This window comes from Ovis aries, chromosome 26, assembly GCF_016772045.2.
Source record: "Ovis aries strain OAR_USU_Benz2616 breed Rambouillet chromosome 26, ARS-UI_Ramb_v3.0, whole genome shotgun sequence".
NCBI lineage: Eukaryota > Metazoa > Chordata > Mammalia > Artiodactyla > Bovidae > Ovis > Ovis aries.
The window spans coordinates 13706668-13729123 of NC_056079.1; the positions used below are offsets into that span (position 1 = coordinate 13706668).

At 43.0% G+C, this 22456-nt stretch overlaps 1 protein-coding gene across 4 annotated transcripts in view; it reads left to right on the forward strand.

The window, feature by feature from the left end:
• The window catches only part of STOX2 (storkhead box 2), a 197365-nt gene that overhangs the window by 53620 nt on the left and 121289 nt on the right, over positions 1-22456 (forward strand). The gene's annotated exons all lie outside the window — the stretch shown is intronic.

A 22456-nucleotide genomic window follows, 5' to 3' on the forward strand; every position in this document is an offset into this window, starting at 1 on the left:
AGGGCCCCCACCCCTGCAACTCTGGGGCCAACAGAGCCCTTCCTGCCTGCTGTCTGCCTTTGCACCTGACTCGACCATTTCTGGTGTGATTGATGCAAAGGTGCAGTTCGCCTGGCTGTGAAGTTCATAGGACAGAAATATCAGTCACCCTTGGGCTGTGACAGCCTCTAGGTAGGAAAAGTCCTAGGGAAGGATCAGGAAGGACACCTCAGGGTACCAGTTTGGAGTTTAGAAGTGTCGTTCAAGCAGGGTTTAGTGCAACACGTGTGAATTTTACCATTAGAACAGACTGCTTTGGAATCCCAGCTATTCTGTTCGTAGTCTTAATGTCATAATAGCCCAGAATCTTCTTGCCTAAGAACCCAATTGACTCCTGCAAGGGCTGAGGACTCTTGTGTCTCCAAAAGGTTATTTGTGGAGCATCAGTCACAGACAGTGCTCATGAAACAAGGGGTGCCTGTTGAGTAAATGTGGACTCGGTGCGCAACGTCCCCCTCGCCCCAACCCCTGCAGAGTGCCGGTGCCAAATGTCGCAAAGGCTCTGAGAAGATCTGCAGTGGGAAATACGTCCACCCAGGCATTCCCCACCCCTGGCCACAGAGCCCCTCTTTATATGCAGCATCCATCAGCATCTGGGTCAGTTCTGGGAATGCCATTCAGAAATACCAGCCCGGAGAGGTGCTATTTAGTATTTACTAAATGGTCTCTTGAAAGAGTTCAATTATTTCCTGAGACTCCCGTCTCTGTGAAAGGATTAGAAACCACATCTGTAAAGCACTTCCATATGCTTAGCACGAAGAACCTGGATAAACGGCGATTCGAAGTGTTGAAAAATCATAAATCCACTCCTGTTTTGAACACTCACGTTAATTGCTTTGCCCTTTGAACTCACAGCGTTTCCATTACTCTGGTGCCGGGATGGGCTTGTACTTCTGGATTCTTGGTTGCCAAAGCCGGAACCAGTCTTAACTGGTTTAAGAGATAAATGCTCTCAACCACGCATGGCTTTGATTTTGGATTATCATCTACAAGCATGTCTATGTACATGGAAAAGAGTCCGTTTGTAGATCACTTCCAATCTTCTCTACCTGGTTGCATACTGATTCCTCTTCTTTTAATTTTTTTTCCCTGCTCTTAACCAGGGATTTGCAAAACTATATCTGAAGCTGCAGGAAACGTTTCTGATAGATGTTCACAGAAACCCTCCTGAATTCTGGCAAGAGTTTGTGGAAAAGTGCCTGATTCACTTCTAGCTTCAACTTTATAATTTCTCACAGATTTTCACGTCTGCTAATACTTTTGTTTCTCCCTGTTTCCTAGTTCTAGCCCCAACTGTGTTGTCTTTTTCATTTTCTTAACTCTGTGGTCTACCCTTTTAAAAACATTCCTTTATTTTAATCCTCTGGCTGGAGTTCAGCACTTCTTAAATTAGGTTCTCAATACAAAATTTTTGAAATATGAAGAAACAGAGGTAAATAGGGCTTTTTACTGTAGGACTTCTGAGTGCTTTTAATAGTCTAATATGCATTGGAGAAGGAAATGGCAACCCACTCCAGTGTTCTTGCCTGGAGAATCCCAGGGATGGGGGAGCCTTGTGGGCTGCCGTCTATGGGGTTGCACAGAGTCGGACACGACTGAGGCGACTTAGCAGCAGCAGCATGCATTGTTAATCTCCAGAAGGGAGATAGAACAGTGTTTTCCTAACTTATGTAACTACTGAACCTCTACCTCAGCCCCTTTAATAGCATCTTAGGAATGTAATTCTGCAAATCCCTCTTTGCATCAGTTAGTTCAGTTCAGTCGCTCAGTCGTGTCCGACTCTTTGCGACCCCATGAATCGCAGCACGCCAGGCCTCCCTGTCCATCACCATCTCCCGGAGTTCACTCAGACTCACGTCCATCGAGTCGTGATGCTATCCAGCCATCTCATCCTGGGTCGTCCCCTTCTCCTTCTGCCTCCAATCTCTCCCAGCATCAGAGTCTTTTCCAATGAGGCAACTCTTCGCATGAGGTGTCCAAAGTACTGGAGCTTCAGCTTTAGCATCATTCCTTCCAAAGAAATCCCAGGGTTGATCTCCTTTAGAATGGACTGGTTGGATCTCCTTGCAGTCCAAGGGACCCTCAAGAGTCTTCTCCAACACCACAGTTCAAAAACATCAACTCTTCAGCGCTCAGCCTTCTTCACAGTCCACCTCTCACATCCATACATGACCACAGGAAAAACCATAGCCTTGACTAGATGGACCTTAGTCGGCAAAGTAATGTCTCTGCTTTTGAATATACTATCTAGGTTGGTCATAACTTTTCTTCCAAGGAGTAAGCGTCTTTTAATTTCATGGCTGCAGTCACCATCTGCAGTGATTTTGGAGCCCCCAAAAATAAAGTCTGACACTGTTTCTACTGTTTCCCATCTATTTCCCATGAAGTGATGGGGCTGGATGCCATGATCTTCGTTTTCTGAATGTTGAGCTTTAAGCCAACTTTTTCACTCTCCTCTTTCACTTTCATCAAGAGGCTTTTTAGCTCCTCTTCACTTTCTGCCATAAGGGTGGTGTCATCTGCATATCTGAGGTTAATGAAGTTTCTCCCAGCAATCTTGATTCCAGACCCAAACCTTTGCATCAGACCCAAACATCTTAACCTGTAAGTTCCTTAATCATTCCTGTAGCATTATGTACCGTTACCCCTTTGACTGTCTGTCCAAACTAACTGTATTATAATCATCCTGAAAACCTTTTTATTTCTCCAGATCTTCTCATGATATTCCCTCTCTTCCACACGCATCTAGTGATCTTTCCTAGCAAATCTAGAATGCTTTATTTTCTTTCTTCTGCACCTCTGTCAAATCGCAGCTTCTCTGGGAAAACTTGATTAATCAAACAATCTACAAAGCTTTGAAGTTCCAGGAAGCCATCACTTAGGACAGTAAGAGAAAGAGTTGTGACTGTGGAACCAAACCCTTGGGAGAGAGGCAGGACCAGGGCTGGTTCCTTTTAGGATGACTTGACCTCGCAGAACCTTGCTGGAAGTTGTGGCATCATGAAGAGCAGGGACAGGTGGGTCTCCCGGAGAAATGTTGCCTTTAGATAAGATTCACTTTTGTATAATTTTTTCTGGCATGCAGTTTGTCATTTTATAGAATGATGAGTTTTTTCCAGATTATAGATTACTGTAGTTTGCAATATTGTCACCGCTTCCTGTTAGCACAAGCATGCTGCTGCTACTGCTAAGTCGCTTCAGTTGTGTCCGACTCTGTGCGACCCCAGAGATGGCAGCCCATCAGGCTCCCCCATCCCTGGGATTCTCCAGGTAAGAACACTGGAGTGGGTTGCCATTTCCTTCTCCAGTGCATGAAAGTGAAAAATGAAAGTGAAGTCGCTCAGTCATGTCCAACCCTCAGCGACCCCATGGACTGCAGCCCACCAGGCTCCTCCATCCATGGGAGTTTCGAGGCAAGAGTACTGGAGTGGGTTGCCATTGAATAGCTAACAGAGGAAGGAAGCATAAAGGAGTTTGCATTTTTTCCACGAGTTGTTAGATTTGTTGGTGAATCAAATTTAACCTGAGCACAATACCTTGACAACACTTGAGGTCTGACTAGTGACCTCTGTGCTCGATGGTGATAATGTTAGAGCAGCTGTGAGTTTTGAATCAGATTGTTACTCTCATTCTGAATTTAGTATCTGATCTGTAAAATTTATCTTTGGTTTCTTATAGTATTTTTTTTCTTTTCTTAGTACTTCTCAAACTTTAATGTGTATCTGAGTCTCCTAGGAATCATGTTAAAACACAGATTCTGATTTTTTAAGACTGGTGTGTAACGCTTTACAATGTTGTGTTAGTTTCTGCTGTACAACAATGTGGATGAGTAATATGAGTGCATATATTGCTTTCCTCTTAAGCCTCCCTCCTACGCTTCACCCCACCCCACCCATCTGGGTCAGCGCAGAGCACCAAGCCGGGCTCCCTGGTCCCCACCAGCTATCTGTTTCACACATGACAATGTACATATGTTTGTGCTACTCTGTCAGTTCATCCTACTGTTGATTGAAAGATGCTCCCGGACAAAAGGGAGTTGAGAATCTAACAGATTATTTACACTGAGAAACACATTATTTCATTGCGTGCATTTTGCACCTTCTTTGCACCCTTTTGCACTTTGTACCCTTCTTATTGCTCTACGTTTTACATTGAAGTTTACTGTTACTTGAGAAATCTAGGAACAGAGCAAAATTTAGGCATGTGTAAGCATTTAATCACCTGGACTTTCTGGATGTCAGTAGCAGTCTTTGAAGTTTGTTTTCTTATGACTAGTATATTTGGACTGCCAATTTGGTTGTAAATTAGACTTTATTTTATTGTAGTCTTGATCGACTGAGACTCTGCACTCACTTGAAAGGGTATAGCATATTAGCTTATGGATAGTTGGGGGCAGGTAATGTAAGTCTATTTTAGGTATATGAAAGGATTACTGTATTTTATTTTGTAAACCAACAAAGTCTAGAGTTGAAGCAATTCATCCTCATGTTTGCTATCTGTGGTACAAATTAAAGGAAAGAAAGAAAAGCTGTCTTTTGCTGTTAGTTCTTTTTTTCTTTTTTTCCATGAATGGGGGCTGTTTTATGGGTCAAGGATTCAGTGACTGCACTTTCTGTCGCTGTGTTTCAACTGTATAGCTGCCTATAAACAATTTGGTTGGTTTTAGAGTAAATCAGGATAGGAATGTATTCATTCCATACACACACCATGGGCACATCCCTCAAGCTTTTGGAAACCAGTTTTTCACTAAACCTCCATTTTCATTTCCTGATAGCACTTTAGGAAATTCCACGAAGATCCTGATTGATTCTGAAACTCCCAGATTGCCTTTAAAAGCTACCGAGACTCTCTACTGAGGGTTTAAAGAGCAATTTCAAAAATACAATACAGGAAGAGAGGGTAAAAGATAGAACTTATTAAGCCCAAGAGCCCAGGGAGCAAAGGTCAGTGTGGTGAGTGACCAGCATCCATGTCACTTTTTGGACAGGGGTCCTGAGGGCAGTGTTGCCAAATGAGCTTTCTTGATCAGATAATCATTAAAGGTATATAAAATGGTCACAGGCTCAGAATAGTGGCTCAGCCAACCAAGATCCTGGTTTGCAGTGGGACTGGCCGTTATCTGTCCTTTGTCATGAGGAGAGCAGATTTTCCTTTAAGAACCCGGGGTGTGTCTCCCACCCAGGCTCTTGTCTCTCATGTCATTAATGCTTGGCTTCTGCCTTTGCTTTTGCTCCATTGATGATCACTGGGCCCCTTTGCTGGTCCAGGTTTTGTGCTGAGCTCAGGAGATGCAGAGGGAAATAGCCTCTCCTCTGGATAGCTCACCCTGGAGAAGGAAATGGCAACCCACTCCAGTACTCTTGCCTGGAAAATTTCATGGACTTAGGAGCCTGGTAGGCTGCAGGCCATGGGGTCGCAAAGAGTCGGACACGATTGAACGACATCACTTTCACTTTTCTGGATATCTCACAGACCCATAGAGCGTAACAAACGGGGAAGCAATTTATCACCATGTGTCGCTGGGGAACCCACAGAGAGGTGGGGAGGCAGAAAGAGGAGTCAGAACTCCTTCAGCTTTCCATTCGTGTTGCTTGAAATCCGTAGGCTAGGACATGAAATTAATATGCCTTTCAAACATTGGCGTGTACCTCATGCCGAGGATTCTTGCTTGGCAAGTCTGTGTTTACCCGAAAGCCTCTCTTTTAGCATTATCTCTCTCTCCATGACTGCAGTCTTGAAGTGGCATCTGAGATGAAATGTCAAGAAAACATTTGGACATCAGGCCAGTAAATCACAGAAGCTGTTTTGCTAGTCAAGCGTAGTGACGTTTTTACAGAAGACACCAGAATCTGCAATAGCCGTGGCTGTGAGTCCTTCCTGTACCTATGGGTTGATAATGGAAAACAGATCTGAACCTTACTAGGGTGTCCAGGTGGGCTGATGAGGTGGCGGAACCTTCTGCAAAGACAAAGGTCACCCATGAGGGGAAGGTGGCCCAGTTGCGCAGGAAAAGTTCAGGGGAATAAGGGATGGATAATTACACTGGGGGGAGGTGTATCCAGGAGCACCGAGTTCCTGATGCCCAGGAAGGATTCACACGCCCAGTTTCTCTCCTGGATGCAGCAATGTTAACCTTTCCCTCCAGTTCAAGACCTTATGGAATGTAGCAAAACCTCCAAAGAGTGGGAATAAGGTACCTGGCTTAACTGAATTTTCTGCCTTAATTAAGAGTAAACCCTTTTGTCAAGCTTCCCAGGTGGCTCCAGTGGTAAAGAATCTGTCTGCAGTGCAGGAGACACGGGTTGGATCCCTGGGTCGGGAAGATCCCCTGGAGAAGGAAATGGCAACCCGCTCCAGTATTCTTGCCTGAAGAATCCTGTGGACAGAGGAGCCTGGTGGGCTACAGTTCATGGGATCACAAAGAGTCGGACATGACTGAAGCGATTTCGTAGGCACACACAAACTTGTTAAGAGTAAACCCTTTTATTAAAAAAGGAAATCCTTTTATTAAAAGTAAGCCTTTCCTCCCCACCTTCTCTCCTCTTGTCCATGAAAATGTCTTTTATATGATACAGTGAATACCCTTGAATCTTTGAGATTTAGTTGAGGTTTTGGGATTTCCCCAAGTTCATTTGACTTTGGTATTATACTTCACAGTAACAGATGAGAACGTAGCTCTCAGAAATTCAGATGATTTTGTATAACTTTAAACAACCAAAAGACACTGGTTATGTTTTTATGTGTGATGTGAAGGTTCTGGTTAGTGAAATTAAAGTTTACCAGCACTATGGGATGCAGGCTGTTTTTAGTATCTATGACAAATGGAAAACATGTTCTTCTGTTATCTTACAACAGTTTTGCCACCAAAAGGAAAGAAAATAGACAATAAAAAAATAGAACCTACTACTTAAAATGCAGTCAAAGTAATTAAAGGTGGCTAGAAACTATCTTTGAAAGCTATTCCAAAACCATGTCTGGTATCAATGGCGCATATAGATTGAGGGGTAGAGACAGATGTTCCTAAGTTATTTCTAAGCTTTTTTTTTTTACTGTAGCTATAGGAATCCCATGAAGGTTAAAAGCTATAATTATCACCTTTTCAACTTGCTAAGTTATATTTTCATCATCGGAGGTAATTTGTATTACTGAATCTATATACCACATGATTACATAGTTTGAAAATAGGAAATGTTGTCATTCCTGAGATTAAATCAATAGAGATGGAATTTGGTGTAACTATCAGAATACTTAGAATGGTCATTTATCACATCATTAATTTGTTAACTCAGAATCAATCTTTATTCATTTTGGCTTTACTAATTTAAAATTTTATGATTAATTGGGCAAAAGTTGGACTAGAGTTATTTTCGGAATTTGTGAAAAGGCTTATTAGATTATATAATTGTATAAATAGAAACAGTCAGTGACTATTTAAAGGTGCTTAAGAGACCATTCTCTGGAAGTTTTCCTCTACTTGAAAAACATTGATAAGCTATTTAAAAATCGTTCCTCAGTCTGAAGGAATCCTAAAATGGTTTGCTTTTCCTTGCTCTCTCTGTGTGTGTATGATGTTGTGATGTGTTTATTTCAGGCATTATTATGGCCAGACCAAGGAATGGCCTCTGATGAACAGAGGACAACTTTTAAACAGACAATCCATAATGTGATATGGAAATCTTCACCAGCATTTGTTTCTGAGTTGATTTTGAGCAGCTCAGCACTCGTTTGCAAAGGAAAGAATCTTTTAAAGTAGTGAATATATTTTTAGACTGAACTACCCACCCAATTTCATTCTTCATGCAGCTGTGATATCAGAGTACTAGTATCTCCAAGCTGTGTGCTATTATAGAATGTACTAGAACTAGACAGCTAGAACTATAGTATGATTAAGGTGCCTTTGATGGGCTGGTTCACCAAAGTAGTACATTAATACTCTCATAATATTAAGTAATTTTACCTGTATGAGGGACCACGTTGGCTTTTTGTACTCTGGACTGTGACGTGCATTATCATTTATAACATGTTTCTTGGGACAGTGCCTTCTATAGCGGATTGCAGTTTATAAAATTTTAAGTCAGAGAACACCAGTGTACATATTTGATTTATGAGACTGAGAGTAAACTGTTTAATAAGAATCTTGAGAGATTTAAGAGTCTTTCTTTGAATAGTCTTGTATCACACGATTATGATCTTCATGGCATTTCTAACATGCTAAGTCTTTCAACATCATAATTATGAATTTCATTATTTCATTACATTGAGCAGGGGGGGTTCCATTGTTAGAACATTAAGAGTGGAGTTGCTTGTTCATAGGACCTTGTTTGTGGATGGAACTTTATCTTTAAAAATATAAAAGTATACTTTCTGGGAGGATTCTTTTAAAAATATTTAACAGCACCTTGTTTCTTTTATTGAAGTATAGATGATTTATAATATTATATAAAAGGATTCTTTATTTCACAGTTTTTATTAATTCCAGCTATTCTTCCCCTGGCAAGCCCACATTCATGGAGTTTCCCGAGTGTAAAAACGTTCTTGCTTGAAAGGTTCCATGATTCTATCTTGAAAGTTAACTTCAGACCTGGATGTCATGCAGATACTGGTTTTATGTGGCGTGTTTCATGCTTGGTTATTTATGAGGCCTCAGGTTATTTATGAGCTTTCTATTTCTCTGGTTCCTTCTCTGTCTTCCCTAAAAGGAGGCCACAACGATTGTTACGCTGGGGAATAGGCACCGTTCCTGCCTGGGTTTTAAGAAGAGATTGCTGGGTTGGGAAGATCCCCTGGAGAAGGGCATGGGAACCCACTCCAGTGTTCTTACCTGGAGAATCCCACGGACAGAGGAGCCCAGCGGGCTAAGTCCGTAGGGTCGCAAAGAGACAGACACGACTGAAAACAATTTTAGCACACACGTCGCCCTGACACGGGAACTCTTTGGGGCCAGGTCTTCGCTCCAGGTGTGCCCACGGTCTTGGGGGTTTTGTTTTATTTTCTTTCTCAGCTGTCTTTCTCCCTTTAAGGACTCTGAAATCCCTGCAGGGCATAGGAATTCTTTGCCCTCTTCTTGGCTGCCTTTCAGAGGGCATGTCTTTTTTTAGTGCCTCTGATAGGCGTTTCCTGCTCTCTCTCTTTTTTTTTTTTTTCAAATTGCTAAACTTGAAAAAGTTTTTGAACTTTAATATGTGTGTCCTGATCTACTTTCCCAACTCATGCCAGTGAGTAAAATTACGCTAATTGCTTTTAATCTCCCAGTCACTTCAGTTTTGGTGTGAGAACATTGTGGTACGTGTGAACAGGTTTTTGTGCCAGAAAAATAATCAAAAACCCTTGCTCAGAAAAATAGTGCCATTAGGAGCCATCAGCAGCACATAATAATGGCAATTAATGATAATCAGGGGCCAACTTACTGCCTGCCATATCTGACTTTTTTTTTAAAGGAGTGAAACATACGAAGTTTATTTTATTATTATTATTTTTTTACTTTGTGCAAGTATTTTTACATCTGCTTGCGATTAGTCTGCCTTGTAACTACCACCTCAGGCCCAGTTCTTTTTAGGGGAAAAAATGAATTCCTTATGTAATAAGTTATCGTTTGGAAAATTTCTCTGACAGACCGTGAGCTCTTCTTATGAAACATTCGATACAAAAAAAAAGAAAGAAAGAAAGAAAAAAAAGCACGCAACTGTAATTTACTACAGGAATAGGGGTTTATAATGGAGAGATAGTGGAGCTTATGTATCCACGTTAGTTACTTTCATAAGGATGAGCATTTGTACCTCGTATCGGAATGCAATAATGCAATACAAAGGGTTATAGCATAAAAAAACCCTATTATATAGGTGAACAAGAACTTACACTAAGAGAGCATGTTATTAAGGGGAGCCCTTCGGATCTTGTTCAAGATGGCTTACCAGAAACATCTTCAGTTTAGGCTTATATGGAAGTATAAACCCCCAAAGTAAAGTAATCATCAGATTCCAGAATATGTATAAACATTATATGTACTTAAAAAAAAAAAACCACAAGTGTATTCCAAAAACTTAAATATAAGAAAGAAATATAAAAGCTATGTGTCAGAGACCTGAAAGGCATATTTAACATTAATAAAAGAAGGGGCCTGGGCCTCTTGTAGATTTTGAAGTGGTGGTTTTTAAAATTAGAAGCTGGGTATGTTGTGACCTAAGAAGCATATGATATAGCTGTTGCTAGGGTAAGGGGACTGCTTTTGCCAAAAGCTGAGTAAACAAACAAGATCAACCCACATAAACTGATGTCTGTGGTCCTCACAGCTCATTGACCATCTGCTTGTTTTTTTGCTTTTTAAAAATTCTGTGTTTTCTCCCCTTCAATATCTGTGTATCTGACACTTTGGAATTCAGATCTGCTTAATGAGATTAGTCAGTCATCTTTGCGGTTCTGCTATTTGCTTTTTGTGTGTGTGTGAAAGTTTGAAGAATCTTGAAAACCCTGGAATCAACCTGAAGACCTAAAAATTTAAGAACATCTTCTGAGATTCGTGCCTCAGCTGTGAATGTTTCTCCTTGGATTTTTAAAGTGTTAACTTGTTTTTCAGACGCTGTCTCTTCATTTTGAATGCAAAGGGAGTCTTAAGTCTTTTCCCAGCATGTCACGTCCCGTTGGTGCGTTGCTTAGATCTGTCCGTAAGCATTTTTGGACTGTGCACATGTGAAAATGGGGAGGACTGGTTTGTTTCTTAGCGTGCTCGAGATTCTAGAAGGCTGTTGAAGCCTGCCTTGTCGACTGTTAAGGGGCTGTGCTAGCAGCCCTCGCTGCAACTCTTTTACTGAAACACCGTGATTTGGGATTGTTTTCATACATGCTGTGGGAGGAATAATGCCACTCTTTTTACTGTCTCGCAGGTATGTTGAAAGGCTGAGTGAGGCAATGTATGCGAACAGGCTTTTGAGTTCTTTGGAAGAGAGCTGTTTCAATCAGGCATATAATTAATTTCACCCCCATTATTATTGTGCTGCTTCTAAAACTTGCACAGGGCAGTTCCACGGTAAGGCAGCGTGATAGCTGAATAAGCCCGAAGGCAGTCAAGACTGCCCACCTTTCCCCCCCAACCCTTCCAGTTGGGAATGGCTTCATTTTCCCAGGATGGTAATCCCAGGGCTCTGCAGAGAGTTTGAAATGACGTCATCTCCATCAGAGAGTGTGGATGACCTCCGTTCCCCAGACTTGCTCTCTCTTCCAGCTGAGGTCCAGGTGCTTGTCTTTTGTTGTACAAAAGCCCACCTTTCTTCCCACCTGGGCTGCACCCACTTTGCCTGCGGCTCCTGTAATTACATGGTGAGTGGACCATCATTCCATCTTCCCTAGAAAAGGGGTGCTCTGACTCAGACTGGCTTCCACCAGCACCCTGGCAGATGGCAAGAAACACATTGCAGAGACTTGGAGAGAGGGAAAAAAAAAAATGGCTGGGTCCATGCTACCCACGCGTGGGGCTGCAGCTGTAGTTGGATATTGGCTTATCAGTGACATTGAGGGAAAGTCCTCATTTCCTGGGAAAAGTGAGTCTTTCTTTTCTTTGGAGGGGGCGGTGTCTGCTTTTGTCTAAACCCTCAGCCCTCCATGCAGTCAAAACTGCAGAAGGAAGTCTTTGGTATGTACTGTCTCTTAGAGAAAGGAAGAGCCATGGGGCCAGAGATTGGATTTATAGAATTCTCCCAAAGAGGCTGTCATCCTGGGTTGACTCCTCGAAAGCTCAAGAGAGTCTCAGGAGGACTGAGATTATGAATGAGCTTATATGACTTTTTTGAGCATTTTAAAGCATACTTATCATTGCAAGTAATTGTACAGAGCTCTTTTACCAGTATTTTCTCTCGGTTTGTAGATCCGTGGACAAACATACACAGAGAATATTGTTTTCCACTACAATTGAGTTTGCATGCTGTGGGGCACCTTTGGTTTCTGTGCGTACTCGAGAATGGAGTCACATACATGTCAAGAGCTCCTGTTCCTCAGGCTTTGAGTGGTTCTCTGTTGCCTCGTTCACTGGCCAGCTTTCTGCCCCAGTGGTCATCCGGGGCCCTTATGTGTTGAGGATTGTGAAGAAGCTGAGCTCCAGTTCCTTTTTTTTAAAACTAAAAAATATTTATTTATTTATTTATTTATTTAACTGTACCAGGTCTTAGCTGTGGTATGTGATTTTATTTTTTTTCAATTGTGGCATGCAAACTCTTGGCTGTGGTATGTAGGAGCTATTAATATTTCCCCAACCAGGGATGGAACCGGGGGCCCCCTGCAGAGGGAGCCAGGAGTGTTAGCCACTGGACCACCAGGGAAGTCCCTGCAGTTCTTTCATCTATTACTTTCTTAAAAGCAGAGGGTCTTCTCTTCTTTCTCTTTTCCCTGTCCTCTTCCTACAGGCTTTGATCTTGGACAGGCGGTAGCAGGTACCAGTCAGGGTCTTAGAGGATGGGGTAGAAGAAAGAGGGATTGGGTTGTTTTTGCCTCCTTATTGATAGCCTTCCAGAGGCTGAGTTGCCTTTCTAGGGAGTCTATATGTGTGCCCCAGGCCAGGTCTCCTTTTGGGGAGAAGAGCCAGGAACTGGGTACCACAGGGCTCTGTGACCCAGCGCAACCTTGCTCACATGCCCTGGGAGCCCAGCTTCCAGTGTCTCCATCCGTTGCCTCTGCCTTTGCCTTTGCCTTGGACGGAGCGGTTGTCGGTGCCCCTTTGCAAAGGCCTCTGAGAAACGTGAGTGACACTGTGCATGCGTGCTTATTCGCTCAGTTGTGTCCAACTCTTTGCAACCCCATGGACTGTAGCCCGCCAGGCTCCTCTGTCCATGGGATCCTCCAGGCAAGAATACTGGAGTGGGTTGCTATCTCCTCCTCCAGGAGATCTTCCTGACCCAGGGATGACACCTGCATTTCCTGTGACCCCCCCCCCCCCGCATTGGCAGGGGGATTCTTCACAACTGTGCCATCTGAGTAGTCCCGAGTGCCATTATGTCTGGAGGTCAACTTAAGCCCTGGCTCTTGAGAGGGAGGGAGGGTGTTTGGCTTATTTTAATCTTGCATCAGTACTTTGAATATTGTTGTCCCGGTGACCCCAAGTGGACTAGCATCTTTACAGGAACATTTTGCTGATGGTCAAAGCCCCACGTGCACCTCTGGTGGTCTAGGTCTCCTGGTGACCCAAGTTTTGTTTCTTGTAGACACCTGAACGCTGTCCCTGACACAGACTTTTTTGACTGAGACCTTGTCTATCATTTGAACTTGAAGGAGAGACTCCAAGCGGTCTGAGCCGTTACCCCTGACTTGGCCAGGCTCCAGGCTCTTGGCAGCCTCCCAAAGGGAGCCTTCCAGGGGGCAGGTGGCGGGTCCGGGGGCCTGGGCGTCACTTCCTCCGGGGGCAGTGCCCGCCTTGGCCCAGCCACCTACCTGGCTGGCTCTGACCCGTGAGCGGATGACGAATAGTCTTCCCAGTACTCCTTGTTTATAGCATTAGTAACCTGAAAGGGATCTCCACCGGAGAGGAGGTTTTTAAAAATGAAAGTAGTTAGTCAAGTTAAGCTGGTGGGACAGGAGGAGAGACTGCCAACTGAAGTGATTTGAGAGGTGTTAAAAGACCCCCACCAGGACGGAGGCCACCCCTAGGGCAGCCTGCCCTGCAGGGGCCCTGCCCCCACCCCACTGCCGCCCGGCTGTGGCCTAAGCCACGTGGCTTGAATGCTGGGCCCTCTCTCTCATTTGTCTGCATATCGGAGGGGTTGCCAGGTAGGTGCTGTGAATGAGTGAGGTGGGTCAATGTGGCCCTCCGGGTACCACTGTGACCTGGGAATGGAGAACCAGATCTCAGCGTGAAAGAAGTTTCCAATGGTGCTTGCACTGTGATGTGCAGCCACTGGTGTTTGGCCTTTGTTGGGGGGACAGAGGTGGGGAAGGACCCTGGAGCCATGGGCTCCATCCCCAGGGCCAGGGCACAGCTCCATTCAGGACTGAAGGCCCTGGGCTATGCTAGTGTTGACCTGAGACAAATAGAGGGCCAGAAGCCCTGCAGTGAAGATGGGTTTATTTGGGGTCAGCACAAAAATGCAACTCAGGGTCGGCAACCACGGAGAGCCACAGGGAAGTCCCCAAGCAGCAAGAGAAGAACTCTTTTATAAAAGAAGGGAAACGGAAGTTGGGGGGCTGTGGTAAACAAAGGGCTCCTCACTTTTCCTTTGCTGGGTCCTTGCTGAGAAAGAAGAGGTGTCTTCCTTTTTCCTGTAGGGCTCTGCTGACATCACAGGACGTAAGAGTGCCCCCTTCTGGTCTCCCAACTCTATTTAATTGAGGTTTCTGCTGATTAATTTTTTACAGTATCTTCAGGGTTTTTTTGGATGCTGTAAATCTGTAAAATTTTCCCCACTTTTAAAAATATTAAAGGATTAAAAATGAAAAAAAAAAAAAACCCTTCTGTGTGAGCTGAATTTGACCAATTTTCATCTTTGGGAGAAATACCAATCTCTTAAGTTCTCTCTTAGATCAGAATCTTACGGTCTTGGATTTCTGTTCCCCATTCTGTTCCAAGTGTGGTCCATGTTCCAACACATTAGCCTCAACTGAGAGCTCCAGAGAAATGGAGACTATTAGACCCCATCTGCATTTTAATACGAGTCCAAAGATTACAGTTTGAGAAGCAATGGACCAGAATATCATTTCAGGGAGGATTCTGCTAAATTATTTTGGAGTGGGGGAAAACATGAACAGTCATCAGTATGTGAGCATGAATGCAGTCTTCAGATTAATTCGTTGATGGAAAGAATGAATGGGTTCAAATACATGAAGATCACGGTGGACGAAGGAAGGAAACAGGCCTGTAACACTTTGGTTAGGATGTTGTTTTGTATCCTGTGGGCACTGGGATGGGATACATGGAAGCTGTGAGCTTCTGGTTGAGGGCAAAGGATTTTTGTGGTGGTTGTTTTTAAACTCGATGAAGAATTCTAAGTGCCTACCTGATGCCACACTTCGCTTAACTCTTTTGCATAATTTATCCCATTAAGTCCTGACAACGGTATTTTGCGATGAGAATGATCATGTGAAGGTTTTACAACAGGAAGCTGAGCACCAGGGCAGCTTGGGAAGCCTTCCAAGGCCACCTGCTGGGACAGAAAGACTGCAGTTTGCACCCAGGAGAGCTCAGGCTTCTCACCAAGAGAGTAGTCCAGCTCAAGCTCCTTTCCTTTAACTGGGCCAAGGCTGGGCCTTGCTGGAGACTTTAAACAATTTCTAATTACTTTTGGGAAAGGTTTTTCTCTTAGATGTTCCATTGAGGGTTTGCTCTGTAAAAAGTGGGAGCAGCTCCAAAATAAGAAATATTTGATACTTCTGTAAAGACTGATGGTTCTGTTTGAACAGTTGCCTCCTGCTCTCAATCTCGGAAGTTGGTTCCTGATTTTGATTTGAAATTTGAATTGCAGAGAATAGCAAAATCAGGAACATACATGCAGTCTTGGTGTTGAAAGAAAAGTGAAGGGGTGTGAATTTAAAAAGCATGTTCATTGTGCACTTTTTGTGAAAAATTTTCCTTTATAACGACTTCTTCAATTTAGTATTTAACATTTCAAAGGATTTCAGAGGACTCTGCCTTCTCAAAAGTTGCCAAAGATTTCAGCTATTGTCATTATTAGACTTCAAAGCAGGGACTGCAGGCGATTTTAATGCCAATGCTTTTAATCCTAACCTTTGTATTGAGATTAGGAACACAAAGCATAGCCCGTAAGGGGTAAACCAATTTTTTTTTTTTGGTTTTGCTTTGTTTTTCTTTCCCCCAAAGAATTACAATGAAAGCCCCAAAGCCCCACTCACTGGAATTGTTCTTTACTCATTGATATTCTTCTTTTTTTTGGAGCTGTAAGCTGTGATGAAATCTGCACAATGGTATCTGTCATTGAAAAAATAGCTGCTGTAATGAAAGGACTTGGCACCTACAACAGACAATTTCAGGTGCTCACAGCCTGTTTCTACGAAAGATAAAGAGCCATGAGTCTCTCCCAAATTATCTCGTATGTGTCATTAGTGTTTGAAGGGCATATGTGTGTATGAGGGAGTTAGTATAACTTAGCTGCAGTGACCTCAGACGGCCTCAGCCTCGCCTCCGCTGACCACTTAACCCACATGCATGTTCAGTTGCTCAGTCCTGTTGCTGCCCCTAGACTACAGCCCGTCAGGCTCCTCTGTCCATGGGATTCTCCAGGCAAGAACACTGAAGTGGGTAGCCGTTTACTCCTCCAGGGCATCTTCCTGATCCAGGGATGGAACCTGTGTCTCTTGCGTCCCCTGCATTGGCAGGTGGGTTCTTTACCACTAGAGCCACCTGGGATATAGAGTAGTGTGTGCCCATTAATCCCAAACTAATGAGGCACGGTTGTTTTTGGAGTTACAAGTGGCATAGTTGCTGCAGAGGGAGGGGTTAGCAGGACCTGTTTTAGGTGTGTGGCTGGCTTCATCAGAGGCTTAGGGAGTGAGATAATAAACAGATGATAAACAGAAGAAGGATTAGGTATACTTGGAAGGATGGAGATGAGAGATATGGAAAGGTGATAGTGTGTTATGGTACAGAAAACACTGAGTTCAGAAGTCAGATACCAGGGCTTTGTCCATGTTGGGCAGCCAACTTGCCACGCAAGCTTGGGAAACTTGTTCTGTAGCTCAGTTCCCTGACCATACAGTGTACGTGTGGGAGCAGACGGCTTTAAATGTCTTCTTTGCCCATTGTCAGACTACTTGATTCTAATCTGAAGTACCCAGGCATAAACCAGCCAGCCAGTCAACCATCCAAACAGGCCAAGAGACATGATGTGGAGGATAAAGCATCGTGCTAATTTTGCAGAGGAATTGAAAGATACAGTCAGAATTTTAAAAAGATAACGTCATGGCCTGATCAGAGACAAAGGTAATTTTTGTCATCTACATGAACTATACCAGGAAAAGTATGTTTGGATGCCACGAACATGGGAAAGACGGGACTGAAATGTTCAGATTAAGATTAATTTGGCATTTATGAAGATGAAACATACAGAAGAAAAGACCTAGAAAAAATTGTGAAAGAGACAGCAGAAAGATTGGACATTATTTTACTATTTTCCTCTCATTTTAAAGTTTGGACAACCAAAGTGTGAGATTTTAGCATCTTATCCCTGACAGACAAAGAACATTGTAGATAGTAGTTTTGACTGTTTGGTAATATATTTCTGAATAGGATTCAGTGATTTTTTTGTCCCATCTGTGTACAGACTCTCAGGAGGGAATATTTCCAAAGGAATACAATGGCTGGATATTTAAAATTTAGACCATTGGATAGATAGCAGTTAGGTTTGTCTAATTGGTTGCATACCAGGGGAAAGGATGAGGGTGAAAACTTGGTAAATAACACTGTAGGGTGGTCCCTACCCCTTTAAGATCCTTTCTGCCTTCAATGAGATTGAAGTGAATTATCTTATCTGAGCTCCAACTGCTGCTGAGGTTACCTATAAACTCAGAGATTGTCCAGGAAAGAAGTACAACCTCAGACACCAAGAGGGAGAGGAAGTCTTAAACAAAATCATGGAGAACAAGAAAAGGCTTGGTCAGTGAATTGAAAGGACATCACCATGGCACATTTTAAGATCTTAAACATTCGTTCAAATGACTAAATCAAAGTGTTGATCTTTGAAAACCAGAATTCAACATGAGTTACCACCTGGGGGCTGATAAAAACAATGTAATCTCTATGTAAAATGCTGTTTAGTCATAAGTGCACAGAAAGAGTAATTGTTCTATGTTTAATTATTTTAATCTCATCTCCACTCAAACCTATTTCATACCACAATTTAAATTTTCTATCTGATTTCATCCTTTCACTGACCTGTGAGCTATCACCCTTGTAGCTTTGTAACACAGGCAAATAATGACCAAAAAATTCTAATAGATGAAATATCTTTAGGCATCTCCATTTGGGAAGTGGAAGTTACTTTGAACTAACAACTTTAAAATAACCGGTTTCGCCTAGTTTGCCCTTAAACTGACCTAGAACTGAATTAATTACATGTCACAAGAGCCCCAGCTAAAGTACCGTTCTGTAACATGCTTTATGACCAACTACACTATTTGAGAAGTATGAGTAAGTGGCTGATATTAGAACTTCAGATCTAATGTACATAAATACCCGACTCACTGTTCTGAAAAATTACAGTGGAATTGTTTGTTCTGAAACAGATTCCAGTCTGTTCTCTCTTTACAAGGACTTCCAAGTGGAATTTGGAAAACCGAATCTCTGAGATGAAACTCCATTCCCTCGATCCGTGTCAGACCTGGCGTGGTTTTCCTGTGTATGGAGCTTTCTGTTCTTTGACTCTTTACTCTCCATTCACATCCGTCTTTATGGGTTTCTGAATGCTGGGTTCCCGCTTTTTTATTTTAAGCAATCATAAAAGAGAAAACAGGGCATTTCCCAGACATAAAACTCTTTCCTGTTCCCAGTGGATCAGTTAATCCTGGACCATATCTAGAGTTCAGTAAAACTTGATTCAGTTAAATTCTATCACTTCATTCTATCCCAATTCTGGCTGCATAAAGAGGAAGAAAGCCAAGACTTTGGCCAATGTCAGAAAAATATCTTTCTCCCAACGTTTAGGTTGACTGCTTAGTTCTTGTAGTTGGACAAATGTGCCATGGAGTTTTAGCAGCTGTTAGGATTTACTATGCCTGAGTTGCCCTTTAAACTGCTTGTCTGACATATTTTGCTGCTTATTTTTAAGTGGGCTTCATATTTCATAGTATCTTATAGGTGGAGGAGACCTTGGGAAACTTCTGGTTGAACCCATTTGCTTTAGAAATGAAACAGCAGAGCCCGCAGAAGTCAAAAGACTTGTTTTAAGGTCACAAAGCCAGTAAGTGGCAAGTGAAAGTCGCTCAGCTGTGTTCGACTCTTTGCGACCCCATGGACTATACAGTCCATGGAATTCTCCAGGCCAGAATACTGGAGTGGGTAGCTGTTCCCTTCTCCAGGGGATCTTCCCAACCCAGGGGTCGAACCCAGGTCTCCTGCCTCACAGGAGGATTCTTTACCCCCTTGAGTCACCAAAACCCAGGCTAGAACCCCAGTTACCTAATTCTTGCCCCAGTGGTTTGGTCATTTGTATCAGAATAGGATGTAGTGATATTTTTCACCTCTCTCCAGACTCAGGAGGAACATTTTCCAAAAAATGCATGTTATTATTGGAGATTTTAAAAACCATAGACCACTTTATATAGTGGTTACTTTTTTTCCCTTTTATTTTGCACAGTTTCTAATGTGCAGAAAAGTAGAGAGACTAGAAACACAAAGCCAATAGCTAGGTTCGACCATTTCTAATTCACAATTCATCTTGTTTCATCTGTATCCCTACCTTCTCTCCCACCCCATATTTTTCTGAAGTAAACTCAGACATAGTATTATTTCATCCATAAATAGATCAGTACGCATCTCCAAAAGATTGACGTGTAAAAAGATAACCACAGTACTATTATTAACTGAAATAAATTAGCAGTAATCCCATAGTGTTATCAAATATCCTATAGTCTGTTTTAAAAATCTGTTATAAATAATGTATGATCATTTTATTTTCAAATAATATTTTTCCTAGGCGAAACAAACTCAGTTAAGAATGGTGGGTGTAAAAAAAAAAAAAAGAACGGTGGGTGTTTGAGATGAGAGAGGGAAGAATTGGGAGTTTGGGGTTAGCAGATGCAAACTGTTATCCATGGAATGGATAAACAACAAGGTCCTGCTGCATAGCACAGGGAGTGATATTCCAATATCTTGTGATAAACCATAATGGAAAAGAATATGAAAATGTGTGTATATATACATGTATAACTGAATCACTTTACTGTATGGTAGAAAGCAACACAGCATTGTAAATCAGCTATACTTGAATAAAATGAAGTAAAAAGAATAGTGGGTATTTTAGGTCAATGAAAAGAGAGAGGGGCTATACATGACTGTCAACATCACTGATAAAAACATGTCACGAGTTTATAGTCAGCAAGGAATTTACTAGATATTCACTTGGTTTTGCCGTGTTTTAATTCTTTCTACCTAAACTGTACGTTTTCATGTGATATTTTCCAAAGACATTGCCGCTGTTCTCTTTGAATCCCTTCAAGTCAAGCATCAGGGTATGAAAGAGACTTGTCACCACGGAAAGGGAGAAAGTCGTGGCTATTTTTGGTGGCAGGTTCAGAACAGATTTTTCCTTTGCGTCAGCAGACGTGAATACCTTCAGCTCCTTGAGCTCTAGTTTCCTAGCATGGTACATAAAATATTTTCTGGCAGGGGACAGGTTCTGTTCATTACAAGTTAGGGAAGATGAATTGATTCTTTGGAGGAAATGGTTGACAATGCATTTGTCATTTCTTCAATTATTCCTTTTTTAAAAAAATCATTGTCTTTTTTATTTTGGCTGTGCTGGGTCACTTGCTGTGGGCTTTTCTCTAGTAGTGGTGGGTGCTGACTTCTCTCTGGTTTTGGTGTGTGGGCATCTTGTCGTGGAGCACAAGCTCTAGGGCGTGTGGGCTTCCGTAGCTGCAGCTGCAGGCTCTAGAGCAGACAGCGTATTAAAAAGCAGAGACATCACTTTGCCAACAAAGGTCCATAGAGTCAACACTATGGTTTTTCCATGTACGGATGTGGGAGTTGGACCATAAAGAAGGCTGAGTGCTGAAGAATTCATGCTTTCAAACTGTGGTGCTGGAGAAGACTCTTGAGAGTCCCTTGGACAGCACGGAGATCAAATCGGTCCATCCTAAAAGAAATCAACCCTGAATATTCATTGGAAAGATTGATGCTGAAGCTGAAGCTCCAATACCTTGGCCACCTGATGCGAAGAGCTGATTCATTGGAAAAGAATCTGATGCTGGGAAAGATTGGAGGTAGGAGGAGAAGGGGATGACAGAGGACGAGATGGTTGGATGGTATCACCGACTCAATGGACATGAGTTTGAATAAGCTCCGGGAGTTGGTGATGGACAGGGAGGCCTGGGGTGCTGCAGTCCTTGGGGTCACAAAGAGTCGGACAAGACTGATGACTGAACAACAACAAGAAGACCTCTAGAGCACAGGCTCAGTAGCTGTGGAGCTGCTGAGCTTAGTTGCTTGGCGGCATGTGGAATCTTCCCGGAGTAGGGATCGAACCCATTTCTCCTGCATTGGGAGGCAAATTCTTCACCACTAAGCTACCAGGGAAGCTCTCATTTCCTCCTTTTAAATGTCTTCAGTGACGGAAGTCAAGTGGATGGATCTTTTGAATGACTGTCCCATCTCAACACCTTCAGATAGGTGTAGAATTTAAGTTGCAGGATATGAAGTCCAAAACAAAGAAATCTCATTGCTTGTCTGCAGGAATAAGAAAGTTAGGCTCTTTGGCGAACCTGAGAACACCAGAACTGCTTACAGGAGACTTTTTACTCCTTAGAGAAAGATTAGGAAAATTGGGTCCTGGGTGGTGAGAAGCAGGCAGCAAGATTTTCCTGAAGGCAGCAGTCATGAAAGTCAACACCCTAGAGAATCAGCCAGCTGGGAGAAAAGAAAGAAACTAGCCGTGAAAGCACAGCCGCGTGCTTGGTGCTGCCCAGCTGTCACACACCTGAAACTCACAGCGGAGGGAAGTGCGATCTGAAACGAGCTGGAGATTCTGTCTAGGCCACACTCACTTTGGGGACATAATACACCTATGTCATGTGCTTATGGGGGCCGCAGGCACACCTGGGGATTTGCTTAAAGTCTTCCCTCCCGTTCCCATCCCCCTACCACCTTTCCAAACTTGGACGAAGTCCTGGCTCCGCATCCTTCCTAGTGTCCGTTGTTGTGTGCTTGTTTCACCTTCTCTCTCTGCCTTTGGTTTTGGCTGGTCTAAGAAGCACAAGTGTTTCAGGAGAAGAGAGAGAGAGAGGGAGGATTACATCGCTGATAGATCCTACAGCTGGAGCAGCTGTTTCTGTGACTCGGGTGGTTCACTGGGCTCTCCGAAGCCCTGCCTCCTGCGATGATGCTCTCCTGCTTGCGTCCTCCACCCTGGCCTTGAGATGCGGCGATTCTCCCACATCTGTGGGACTTGTGGGGCCGGCTGCCTCGTCTCTGCTGTGTTGCCGAGGCAGGAAGAGGAGACGCCGCAGCTTCTGAAATCAGAACAGGATGTAAAAAAATAAAGATGCACCAGCCTGGTGGGTGAGCAGCATCTCTGTGTCTCTCTCACTCCCAGGGTCCTGCTCATTCAACTTTTCGTGTGTAACTCATGGGATTTGTAGGACATCTTCCTTTAAAAATCCATTAAAAAACTACTTATTTATTCATTTGGCTGCGGTAGTTGTGCTGCAGTTACCTTGCTGAGCGTGCCACGTACTTCTTCATATTTATTTTTCACACAACAGTAGGAGAAAG